Source organism: Sturnus vulgaris, chromosome 1, assembly GCF_052056855.1.
Source record: "Sturnus vulgaris isolate bStuVul1 chromosome 1, bStuVul1.hap1, whole genome shotgun sequence".
Classification (NCBI taxonomy): Eukaryota; Metazoa; Chordata; class Aves; order Passeriformes; family Sturnidae; genus Sturnus; species Sturnus vulgaris.
Window position 1 is genome coordinate 82,509,577 of NC_142243.1, and position 12,855 is coordinate 82,522,431.

The following is a 12,855-nucleotide window of genomic DNA, read 5'->3' on the forward strand; positions in this document are numbered from 1 at the left end:
AAGCAATACAGCTGAGGGGAGTTTCTTGTCCTGTCCATGAGAACAGGAGTCATCATCCTGTGTCCTCTTAAATCTGTATAGAGTGGGTTAAAAGGTTTGGATATTCAGAAATTTACCACTTGCTTCAAAATAATATGAGCAAAGGGGTGAATTGCACACTCTTCAAGACTGTAAAATAGCTTTCCTCTCACCAAAACTATTTTCATTTTGTAAGAGGTTACTTGATGTGTTAATTCACATAGCAGCAGAATTGTTAGGGCGGAGGACTCTGTCTTAACGCTTTTCTTCTATTTTTTTTTTCCAAAGTATGCAATATTTCTAATTTTGGCTTTAGCAGGATAGCTTCCCCTGCAGTCCTAATACAAAAATAGTTTTCATCACTGTGCAGTCCAATATAAACAGCCCTAGAAAACACTTTCCAGGCTTCCAGCAGCCACCTGATATCCTCTTTGGATAACTGGCTGCAGTAAGGATAAAGAGAACCTATGAATCTATCACTTACTTGTTTGAATTGTACCTTCATCACTGCAAGTTCTATTAGTCCTATTGCAAAATGAAGTCAGTGGTCTAAACATTACTTAAGCAAACACGCATTCCACTCCCCTCCTTTCTTCCAGTGTTATGCAATTTTTACCTAGGGTAGCCTAGATTTTTCTTTTCCTTTTAGTTTCCCTAAATTAACATACCCTTCACAGATATTATAGTCCCAGGCTAAGGATAGATCTAAGCATTCCTGAACTGAGTGAGAATTTATATCCAAGGTTTGGTTTTGAATGAAACCAAAATCTTAGTCAGTAATCCAATTTTCAGAAATAAATTTAAAATTGACTAGGCACCAGGCTCACAGATCATTAGAGTGGTTTGTATAAGCTTTGCATGTGCTACATTGTAAATAGTGATGTTTTCTTTTTTTCCATCTATTTCCTTTCTCATTATGTTTTTTACAGTGTTTTTTACAGTAGCCCTAATGGCAGTTAATAAAAAGGAAATAAATATTGCTAAGAGAATCTGAAGTAAGTTTCATAGCTTTTAAATCAAATTAACTTCTGCAGTCATGAACTAATCAATTGCCTTTCTCTTTTGTAAGATTCAAGCTGGAAGTTGTGATTTAAGCTTTCTGTAATTTAGCTCTTTTTTTTGTACAAAGCCTTTAGAAAGACATAAAATTAGCACATAATAAAATGAAGTGCTGAATTTATGCCATTGAGAAAAAGAGCCACAACACACTCATACATATCATATCTTATGCTGAAGAGGAAAAGACCCCAACTGTTCATGCCTAAAAAAGTGAATGCTAAATACTATTATTTCATATAGTTACGTTAGACGATCTAGACAAATATATTGCAGCTGTTAATATCCTCGGAAGCAAATTATGTTTTAACACAAAACCAGCTAGAAGTCATTAGAGGTAAAAAGGGTGATGTCAAATCTGGAAATGAGTTGTAATCTAGAAGAAGAGCTTTTAATACATACCTTCGCTGATCACTCTTTAGGTCTGACAACTTATTAGCAAAATATTTCATACCACACTTGGAGTTAGTGCTGGGAGGGAGAACAAAAGAGATTTAGAAAACTCAGTCAATGTGGAGTTATACTGGGGAAATAAATCACCTCCAGAACATCAGTTGGAGTGGCAGCTAAAACAGATAGCTGCTACCCAGCTCCTTTTACACTTGATCTCAGGTTGCTGTAAGGTATGTTTAAGTTCAAGAATCTGTCACCTGTCAACAATTTAACAACTAATGTTTCACCTGCTGAAATATTAAGAACAAGCTTTGGTGTTTTTAATTGTCATATCAGTCCCAGCCAGCCGGGCCCACTGTCAGTGGCTCTTAGTCCTTCTGTAATATAAAGCTTTTTTTTCCTCCAGTATGCACTAGGGGTTGGTGGAAGAACAAATATCAAGCTGTTGGTGTCTGGTTCTGGGGATATCCGAGAGAAGTTTTTTTAACTACCTTAGAATTGGCAGTTGTGCAAACCTGATGATCACAGTTTAGCTGCTGGCCAGCAGAGACAGGCACTGTCCTCCAAAAACTTGAGCTAGCAAGAACCTTATATTAACACAGGTTCCAATCCTACATTTGAAAGAGTGACTTGTCAGGAACTTTGGAAAATAAAGGAAAGTAACTGCAAGTTACTAAGCACCATGAGATGAGGCAGGTTTCATTTTCACTGATGCACTATTATATACAGAACATTTCTGTTAAAGATGGCAATATTTAAACTTGGATGAGCATTTATTTGCACCAGGAAGCCAAGCATGCTGCACTCTAGGGAGTTCACTTAAATTTAATATTGTGGACTAGAAGTTAGTCTCAGAGTGTCAGAGTTCAGATGAATTTGGTTTTGTAACATCTGCATTTTTGTGTGTTTCTGGGAAAACGGTCAACAATGGGATGTGGTAAGGTCTTAATTCTCTATGTCTGGTTTCATGCTGCCAAACCACAGTGCAGAGGGCTCTTCTGTTTTGATGTGGCAGGTGAAGTTAATCAGGAGTGTTAGGCAATATTGTGAACTGTTGGCAAGTACATCCATGTGGGTTTGAATAAGGTGAATTATAAAAAATGTAAGGATTACAAAGTTTTCAATTTCGGTAATAACACATGTATTGGCTTTGATAATTTCACATAGTAACCCAAAAGCAAAAGTTATGCTTCTTGACCTCATTAGTACAGGAAGCAGGCTGAACATGGGCTTCAGTTGCTCCTGAGTTGTTTCTTCCTTGTACACTGAGATACACTCATCCTCCCAGGAGTGCTTTGTTCATGTGTTTCTGCGACTTAGAAAACTTTTCAATGAAGAACAGGTCCTGTACAATGTTTTTTGGCCTAAATTATGTTCCTTTGTGTCACAGACCAACAAAAATATTCATGACCAGAATCATCAGCGCTGCTTCAAGTCCCTCAGTAATATTTGTTGCAAAGCAGTGAGACATCAAGTGTCATACTGCAGGCCCTGGACAGCCTGTCAGTCACTGTAAGACAAACAAGTTTAAATATTGGAGCTCTTCCAAACACAATGCTTCAATAAGAATCTGAAATTCCTATGTTCTGGCATGGAAATCATGGCAGTCACTCTCAAACTGCACAAGTCAAAAAAGAGTAGTGGAAAGGAATCTTTTCTTCTAAGCTTTAAAGTATAGCACAGATAATTGAAGAGGTATGAACTAGCGTTAATACTACCCTACTATATTGTGGGGAGATTTAGGAAGAAGCTCAGGAAGACTTGCAGCTATCTGCTTTGTAAGGACTAAGCTGGAACTAGACTGGGTTGTAAGTCATAACACTGCCACCCCTGAGTGAACTTTCCCAAATCAACTTGCCCAAAAATAAACACAGTTCAACCACTTGTTTTCTCTTTCAGAAAATAAAGAAAATAATAAAGTAGACCTGGGCGGTGGAAGCTCACAGTCTCAGTTGCATCATTTGTCAGTTCCTATTGCAAAAATACTCATACAATCACTGAAGCATTAGTTGGGGTCAAAATTTGGATGTCAGTCAGTCCATTCTTCTGTTTAAAACAATAATTATCATAATTCCTAGTTCATTACATCTATCACCAGCTATCATTGACTTTAAGCAATAGTAGAGCAATGGGCTTGCTTAGTTAAATACTGAAAAGCAGAAAGCCCACTCTGTCTCTACCTAGCTTCTTTCAGGGTCACACTGCTCTCTACAATGCCCTGAAAAGAGGTTGAAGTAAGGTGCAGGTTGGCATCTTCTCCCAGGCAACAACTGACAGCATGAGAGAACGTAGTCCTGCACCAGGGCAGGTTTAGGTTGCACATCAGGAAGCAATTCTTCACAGAAAGTGTGATTAGATATTGGAATCGGCTTCCAGGGAGGTGGTGGAGTCCCTGGAGGGGTTTAAGGAAAGACTGGATGTGACACTTAATGCCATGGTCTCGTTAATATGGTGATATTAGGTCATAGTTCAGATTCAATGAATTCAGAGGTATTTTCCAACATAATAAATTCTGTAATTCTGTGATTCTCTGATCTTTTTGAGTAGCTGTAGTCTGCTGCTCAATTCCCCTTTAGCCCTTCCTTTGTCAGATATTCCTTGAAGTTAATGTGATTTATGTCCCTGGCCATCTTTGATAGACACTTCATAGACTCCAAATTTTAACATCTCTCTTGAAGTGTATGTGGGCTCCCAAAGGTGCACACAGTAGACCAGCTATGCCCCACTCCTCCAGCAACAGATTAAGCACAGAATAACCTCCCTTGATCTGCTGTATCTCCCCTAAGGTAGCCCTTAGTGGTTTGCTTTGATCATGATGGGAGCACATGGTTGGCACATGTTCAGCCTGGCATCAACTGTACTTATTGTTTAAATAGATGTGTTATATCTGAATGCTTACAGTTCATCCTAAGCTCTTTTCCTGGTTTGCAGTGAAAAGGTCTCTCCTGAATGGACTGAACCCTAGGTGAATAATCCTAAGAGAAGAAGGTGACATGTAATAGGCACCAGATGGTTTCTGCCCACATGGTATTTTTTAGAGAACTGTCCTGTGCTGTTTTCTTTCTTACAAGCTGATCTACTTTAGCTGCTCAGAAAACAGCTGTGGTAGTTCTTAAGAAGTGTTTACTGATTGAAACTCCGTAATATTATTAGAAACATTTATAAGTATTGAAAACATAACAATGCTGAATGATCTACCATCTTCATGGAACAGCTGATATGCTGGTACCACTTTCTGAGATATGTTTTACAGCTGTAAATTGTGATTAAAAGAGTGGGGGAAAATGAGCACAACAGTGGGAACTGTTCCAAGGGCAGTGATAAAGATCTCCTTCCTTGTCTGGAATTGCCCTTTAAGCCCTAGACTCTTAATCAGCAGCAAAAGGAAGCAAAAGCTTCCTTCCCTGACTGGACCTGATTTCAACAAAGATGTGAGAGTATCTTTCACAAAATGCTCCCATCACAATCTGTGTAAGAGGTGCTTTAAAAATAAAAATTAAAATAGCTTGGTCGTTCGCTTCCTTCAGTTGTTAGACTAAATAATAAGGGACCAGCACCCTTTCTGATGGTCACTTTCATGAATACAAAGCTGCCCCTGTTTCACTGAGATAAAGCACTTCAGCTTTATATGTGTTCTGTTTCTCCAGATACAGTTTGTCTTGTTTAGATGATGACATTTATGCAAATAATCTACATCCAAAAAGTGAAATATAACCATCTTTATAGGAAAAAAGTATCTAAAGTTTTCTGGGGGATAATTGTACTCTTCAAATCTTCCCGTCAGTAGAAGTGCTTTCCAATTCCACATCTGACAGGGAATTAGAACTCTTGTCCTAAGGTGTATTTCACACTGTGCCAGGTAAAGAGCATAAATTTCTGTCTTACTAGCTCAGGACAGAGAAGGAACACAGGACAAACTGAAAAGCAGAGGCACATCTGTACTTCATTACTATGAAAGAGCCTCTGGCTTTTCCAATGCTAACATAGCCCAAAGACAGTGAAACATAACGGAATAATGATGACTAGGCCTGAAGAATGATGAAACCATATGGAAATGGGCTTTATAAAAGGAGCAAAGGGAGACTGACAGGAACTGGGGTCAGAAATAGCAGCAAAAGGTAGTCAGCTGCTGAGGCAGAATACCCCCTATGTTTTCAGTGTGTGGCTTGGCAGGTTGCTTGAATACTCTCCATTGCTTGAACAGAGTAATGGAAAAATTGCTAAATGTTGGTATTTAAGTGTTTAAAGAGAATCCCTGCATCTATATTGAAGGGAACTTTTATTCCAGGCATAGATAAGAATTTGAGTACTTTCAAAAAGCCCCATTAACCAGTTTTGTAAATCATTAAGTGACAAGTGTGGTAGTAAATCACTGGAGAAAGTGTTCCATTGTATACCCCAAGAGGAAAGCTGTTGTGTTTTATACAGGATAATCATTATTCCAAATGTAATGAGTCAGGCTGTAGATCTGTCATGGAGAGCTTTGAACTCATAGCAAAAAGTCATAATTCATAGCACTTACAATTTGGAATATTTACTTAGGATTGCGTGTGGACATGCCTTTACGGAGAATAGGAAATGTTACTAAATCTACTTAGTCAAAGTAACTGTATTGTATTAAGTGCTGCTCCCACATTTCCTTTCCCTTTCCCCAGTCGACTCTCAGCTCAGACCTAGAGCCTTGAATCTGCCTTTCCCTAAAGGAAAAACATCTTTTCCCTTTGTTTGCCTATCCTTGTTACTTTTATGACCTCCGGCAGCTTCAGAAAGCTGCCCCACAGAAGACAAAAGAGCTATAGTTTCTGGTGTATGACTGGTGAAGTAGGCATGTAGGCATGTCTGTAAGAGTTAGGGAATGGAGCTGTAACATACTTCAAGTGCTTCTATCTGGGGCACAGTTGAATATTATGCTAAATTAAGTTTGCTGACAAGTACCTCAGACCAGTCTATGAAACCTCTTTTCCTGTTCAGGTTTGCTAGCTTTGATGTTCTTATCTGCAGTACTTTCAAAATGCAAAGACTACCCAGAGAAGTTCAACATCTGAAGTTAAGTGTGAATTTAAACCAGTATAAACACCCCCTTTTTCTTTGAACAGTTCCCATGGTCTTCAGTATATTTTGATCTTGCAAATATTGGTGAAATCTGTGGATTTGCACAGTCTGCATTTTTGTTCCCAATAAGTTGTCTTAGTTTACAGCTGATATTCATGTTAAATGCTAAAGAAAACACTTTACTTAAATATTAATTGGAGTGAGTCTGAAAAACATGTTTCATCTAGAAAAACGCTGACAGTTTAAAATCCTGACCCAATTAAAACTTTTAAATTAAGCATGTTGGTCAGTGTAATATGTTAATTTTCCTTCCAATGTCATGTAAGATGCTTTAAGCAGGCTGCACTGTTCAGCCCAGGCAGAGTATAGACAGAGTATGCATAAATCCAAGGAAACCTCTCCCATCTGTTTTTGGGTTTTTTTCACCCTGTGTCTTTTGAGGTTTTTTTTGTCCTGGAGCTTCCAACTCCCAAATGACAGACATGGGACGTTTGACAGGCGTTAGGAGTTTGTATGGAAAGGGCAGAGAAATAATGAGTGAGTGGGACTGTTTTCAGCTGGAAACTAGAAGTTGCAGGGTTTACAGGTGGCTGTGGGATATCCTTTGTTGACTGGTCATGCAAATTGGATCAATAGGGAAGAGCTGATAGCGGGGCTCCAAAAGGCAATGAGTTTCAGTGAGTACAGGAACAGGGCTGACAGTGATGCTTCCCTACACAAGGGTAGCCTTGTTGCTGTGGGTTTTAATCTGAGTTAGATGCATGAATACAGATGTCACTAGGAAAGAATTTTAAATGTTCAGGTTGCCAGAGGTTGTGAAAGAAATTAACAAGGGGTGATAATGTGATTGGTCACGTGTTTGTTCTCAAAGTATTTTTTCCCAAGAAAGCATTAGCTTGGGTCATTCATGATGTGCATAGTAGAGAGTGCCCATGATGGTTTTGACTACCCAATGTTCAATATCATGCAGAGCTCAATTCAGAGTAATAATCATAAATTATGGGGTTTCTTATCCATGTATCCAATTACCATTCATTAGCTTCAGGTTTAGGAAGGGGTTTATATGAAAATAGAAGCATATACAAGTAAATGTGTGCCTGCAGGGTGCCACAGTTTGTCCTTGCCTTTTGAAATTTTCAGGAAAAAAGTATGAAATTACCACTTTTTCACAGAAGCTGACACATTGCACAGACAGCAGTTGGCAAAGACAGGCTGTAGATACGGAAATCAAAAGGAGAGTTATCCCCTAGATTTAATTTTTAATGATTGGATTCCAAGCTAAATTGAGAGGGCCTTGTTTGTTACAGGCTCTTCTGATGCTGTCAAAGAATGAGTTAACTGCTACAGACAGCTTGGTAGCTAGGGTTTTATATTAGCTCCTGTTTACCAAATGCTTTTATTTGTCAAATGCAATTGAGATTGAACTTCTTTGGTATATTTGCCTAAGGAGAAGTGGGCTTTAAACATCAACTTAAATATTGAAGTTGTTTCTATGACCAATACTACAGAAAACGACACAGTTCTGTTGATAGAAATTCCTTATATTGGAGAAGAATGAAGAGCACAGTATAGGGTATCAAGAGGGATCAGAGAGGGGAGAGAGAATAGTAAAGAAAAGGACAAGGAGAGGTGAGGATGTGGACAGAGCAACAGAGAAGGTTTATGGAAATAGGATAAAAGAAAGTAGGCAGTAGGGACTGTGAGAGGCTAGAAGAGATTGGATTCAACTGAAAATCTGAAAAAACTCAGCAAAAGTCACATGTGTCTCCCCCAGTGATCTGCCTGAGCAGAGAGGAGAAGTCTGCTGTAATCACTGTTGCCTCAAATGGTAGAAGTCTGTGCCATGATATAAAAAATCCAGCTCTTCTGATAGGCATTGCTAGAATTGTCTTTTATAAGATCTGGAAAAGGGCTTGAAAATTATTGCCTGTGAAAATACTTAGACTTTAAAATCAAACTCTCATCAACCATGACAGAAATAGTTACCTGTATTGTTTGATTATCTGTAACTTGCATTATCATACTTTCTAAATAGAGCATAGTATGACTTTCCCAGCCCTGTCTTCATGGTTTTGGCTTACATTATGTCACCTTTCATGACTCTCAGGAGTTTGTTCAATATATTGAGAAGTATTAAGAGTACATTTTGGAGGCACTGCAAGTATTTTTAGAGGACTACTGATTTCTTATACTGTAACACAAATCTCAGCCAAATTTCTTTACTGAATAATATCTTGAATTGAACCACAAGAACACATTGTATGTTTGAAATAAACTGGAATTGCTGTTTTCCTGAGAGGATTCAGTTTAAAGAAGGGAAGCCATTCATAAAAAAAGTAAATGTATCTCATGAAAAGACTCTTTCAAAAGTTAATTTGGTGTTTTTAAACTACCATGCTCTGCAGGCATATCAAAAGATCTAGAGTGCTTGTAGGGATTTAGTAAAGTACCAGCTTAAAAACAAGCTAAAGAATGCTTAATGTCTCAGCTTTCTCACTGATTAATGTGTATTTTTAGTGGCTCCCTGTCTTTTTAACTAATTAAAACAATTTATTAAAGCTATATATGGTTGACATATACCAAATAACATGTGTAGCATATTAAAGTTAATAATAGGGCAATTGCTGATTAACAGTTTATAAATGACAAAAGGACAGTGCTCTCAGTTACATAAATTATTCTTTAACTTGAAGGCTGCTAATGTTGCTAATAAAGCCCATTGTTGAATGCCTGCTACAATGTTTTTAGTACCTCTGACTTTCATTAGTACAAAATCCTTGAGTGGTTCTTAATCACGTTGCCAATTTTTAAGCAGCTTTGAGACACCAAGAGAAATTACTCCTTTTAAACCCAGTAAGTCCTGACCTGTAGTTCTTAACCTATCCCTCCACACAACCACTCTGTAATGTTTAATGGGTGTGCATGCAAGTTCTAAATTCAAACTCAGCATCCCTACAGAGAATGATTTCAACCCCCACCATCACTACCCTAGAGATATACAACTTCAAAAAGGGTAAATAAGTGAAAATCCGGAATTTGATAAATTGAACCTAAAGTGAGTAAATCTTTGCAAGGAAAGGAGGTTAGTGTAGAACTGCATACTGAAATCCAGTAATGCACCACCTGTTAAGAAGGCTTGAATAAGGGTGAAAAGGAATCAAGCATGTCTAATCAAAACAGTAAGTAGATTATTAGAATAAGAAGACATCTTTCAAAAAGATGGAATTGTATCCAAACAAGGAAAAGACAAAAGATTTTAAACTCTGGCAGATTAATTGTATAAATGCAATAGTGCATGTCAAAATAGAGCTCAAGGAACAATGAGCTAAAAGGATCAAATGAATATTAAATTTTCTTGCAGACATATGAAGAGCAGGAAGCATACTAGAGAGGCCATAGAGCCAAATGGTGCTCATGGCATTGAAGGAGCACTGAGAGGGCAAGGACACTGCTGAGAAGCCAAGTACATTCTTTACTTAAGCTTTCATTCTGAACTAAATTGGAGATCCATTTTAGATAGCTTTGGAGAAAGAAGATGTTCCTCAGAGAGTATGTCTGACTTAAGTGGCTCGAGAGGTCAAGGAAACATTGGCCATGAAAATTCTAACTAATAATGAACAGTGTTTATACCTGGGCTTTAAGAGAAATCAAGGATTAAATTGTTGAATTGACAACAGTAACGTGTAGCCAGTTTGTTTAAAACTATTTTGGTACATGATGACTGGAACGATGGTAGGTATTATGCCAGTCTTTAAAACAGGTTCCAGGGAGAAGAAAGGAAACCACACATCCATAGCATAAGCAAGTTAGTAAAACTCTGAGAAATAATTTATTTGATGGACATGTGAATATATGTGATTTGTGTAGGAAGATGGCTGGTTCATAATTAGTCAAGTCAGTTTCCTTCAAAAGCTCTTGGGAATGCAAAGAGCCATGCAGTAAGACATGGGTCAGTTATAAGATGGGATGCAAGAGATGAAGGAAAATGTTTACAGCCTTTCAGAAAAGTCACCAAAGTCTGTGGGTATCCATACTGAAATCCATGCTACCTAAATGACAGGGGAAAGAGAAGACAAGGAAGACATTGAGAAGGAAGTGAAAGGATTTACAGAGGATTTGTGTTTTTTCTGATAGTAAAGATGAAGACAATAATGAAGAAGAATAGTGGAACTTTCTGAAACTAGTGACTGGACAACATAATGTTAGATGAAATTCAGTGCAGGTAAAGGTAAGGTGGAAGAATTCCTTTTTGCATAAATAACAGATTCTGCACCAGCCAGTAACATTCAGGAGTGAAGCCTTTGGATTATGAACAGCAATTCAATGGAAAATGTCCATTCAATGTCTATTCAATAGAGTTCAAAAACAGGCAAAATAAAAATTAGGCATGATTTAGAAAGAAATGAAGGGGGAAATCAATAACATTATTTTTGCATGCATAAATGCACTGTTCACCCTCAGCATTAATATTGCATGCAGCTCTGCTTCCTTTATGAAACAAACAAACAAACAAACAAAAACACACACAAAACCCCAAACAAATGAAAAAAAGAACCCACCTAAAATGATACAATATGCTGAGTTGGAAAAGACTCATCAGGATAATCAAGTCCTACTCCTGGCTCTGAGAAGGACACTCCAAGAGTCACATCATGGGCCTGAGAGTGTTGTCCAAACATTTCTTGAACTCTGTCAAGCTTGGTGCTGTGACCACTTCCCTGGGGAGCCTGTTCCAGTGCCCAAACACCCTCTGGGTAAAAAACCTATTCCTAATATCTAATCTAATCATCCCTTGACTCAGCTTCATGCTTTTTCCTGAAGTCTGTCACTGGTCATGTAAGTGAAGAAATTGCTGCCTGCCCCTTCTCTTCCCCACAAGAGGAAGCTGCAAACAGCAATGAGATACCTTCTCAATCTACTCCAGGCTGAACAGACCAAGTGACCTCAGCCATTCCTCATACGGCTTCTCCTTAAGGCCCTTCACCACCTTCATTGCCCTCCTTCAGACACTCTCTTAAGAGCTTAATGTCTTTTTTATATTGTGGTGCTCAAAACATTATACTGTACTCAATGTAGGCTGCAAAACAAAAAAGTTTGACTAAAAGTGGAAAATCTTTTCAAAGAAGATAAACAAGGATGATAGAGTACATGCCAGAACCGTAGCCGGTGTAGGGTTTCACAGTTTGAAAAATAAAGAGTTTATAAGGCAATGTGATAGAGATGTTCAGAATCATGCATTGTGTAGACATAATGGTAAAGATTGAGAGCTCACTGTATCTTACAGTGTATGACAGGCTTCTAGTAGGAACAGAATCCAAAGCAAATGGAAGAAGGCGGGTTTTGGCACAGCTGGTGGTAGACTTGATGAACTCCTTTCCAGAGAATGTTGTGGACACTTAAATTTTGTGTGAGTTGAAAAGGATAACTTGGAAAAAATATATTTTTGGGGTTTTTAAGTGGACAAATCATGTTAGGCCTAGACAATGTCAATCTGAAAATATGTGTTGGTTAGGAGAGTATTTGAGACAAGTCTTGTACCCTATACTTATTTTTCATCAGCATCAGTTTATTGTGATTATTGAAGAGAGATTATGAAAAAGGAAATTGGTCTGTATTGGATTCTCAATAAGCATGCCTCACTATAGGCTTTCCACTGGGATTAATCTAGGAGGATAAAATATATCATTGTCATAAACCTCACTTGTTGGGAGACTTGAATGAATGATCTGCGCTGAAACAAATTTAATCTGTGGTTTATGAAGGATAGTCTTAAAACAAGAGAATTATTCAGGCAATATGCATTATTGTGGTCAAGGCTGCTTGGAGGTTGAAAGAGTTACATATGCTTAGTGGTCCAAAATAGAAATGGCACTTATTATTTAACTCTTGCACAATGCTTAGCATTTCTAAAATCACCAACATTCTCCAATCACAGGTGAAATTGGATCAACTACATGGTGTCAGACAGCTTTATTTGATTCAGGATTTGATTAAGAACATAAGGAGAAACAACACTGATTCATACTTAGAAGTCCATCTAATATCTTGCCTATGACAGAAGCCAACAGCGAAAGAACATAGTTAGGCATAAGGGATACCTTCCTTAAATATCTGGATCTGCCCTTAGGCAACTTCCTATATGGAAACTGCTCCGTCTGTTTTCCTTTCTCTACATCTTTTCCTGCATATATTTTGAATGATAATGGATCTGTATGAAGTATTTTACATGTAGGGATACATTTAGCAGGAGTATTTAAACATAGGATTTTATATAGTGGCATGATATCTCCTGCCTTGTTCTCTATTCCTTACTTAGAATTTCCTAATATGTTACCT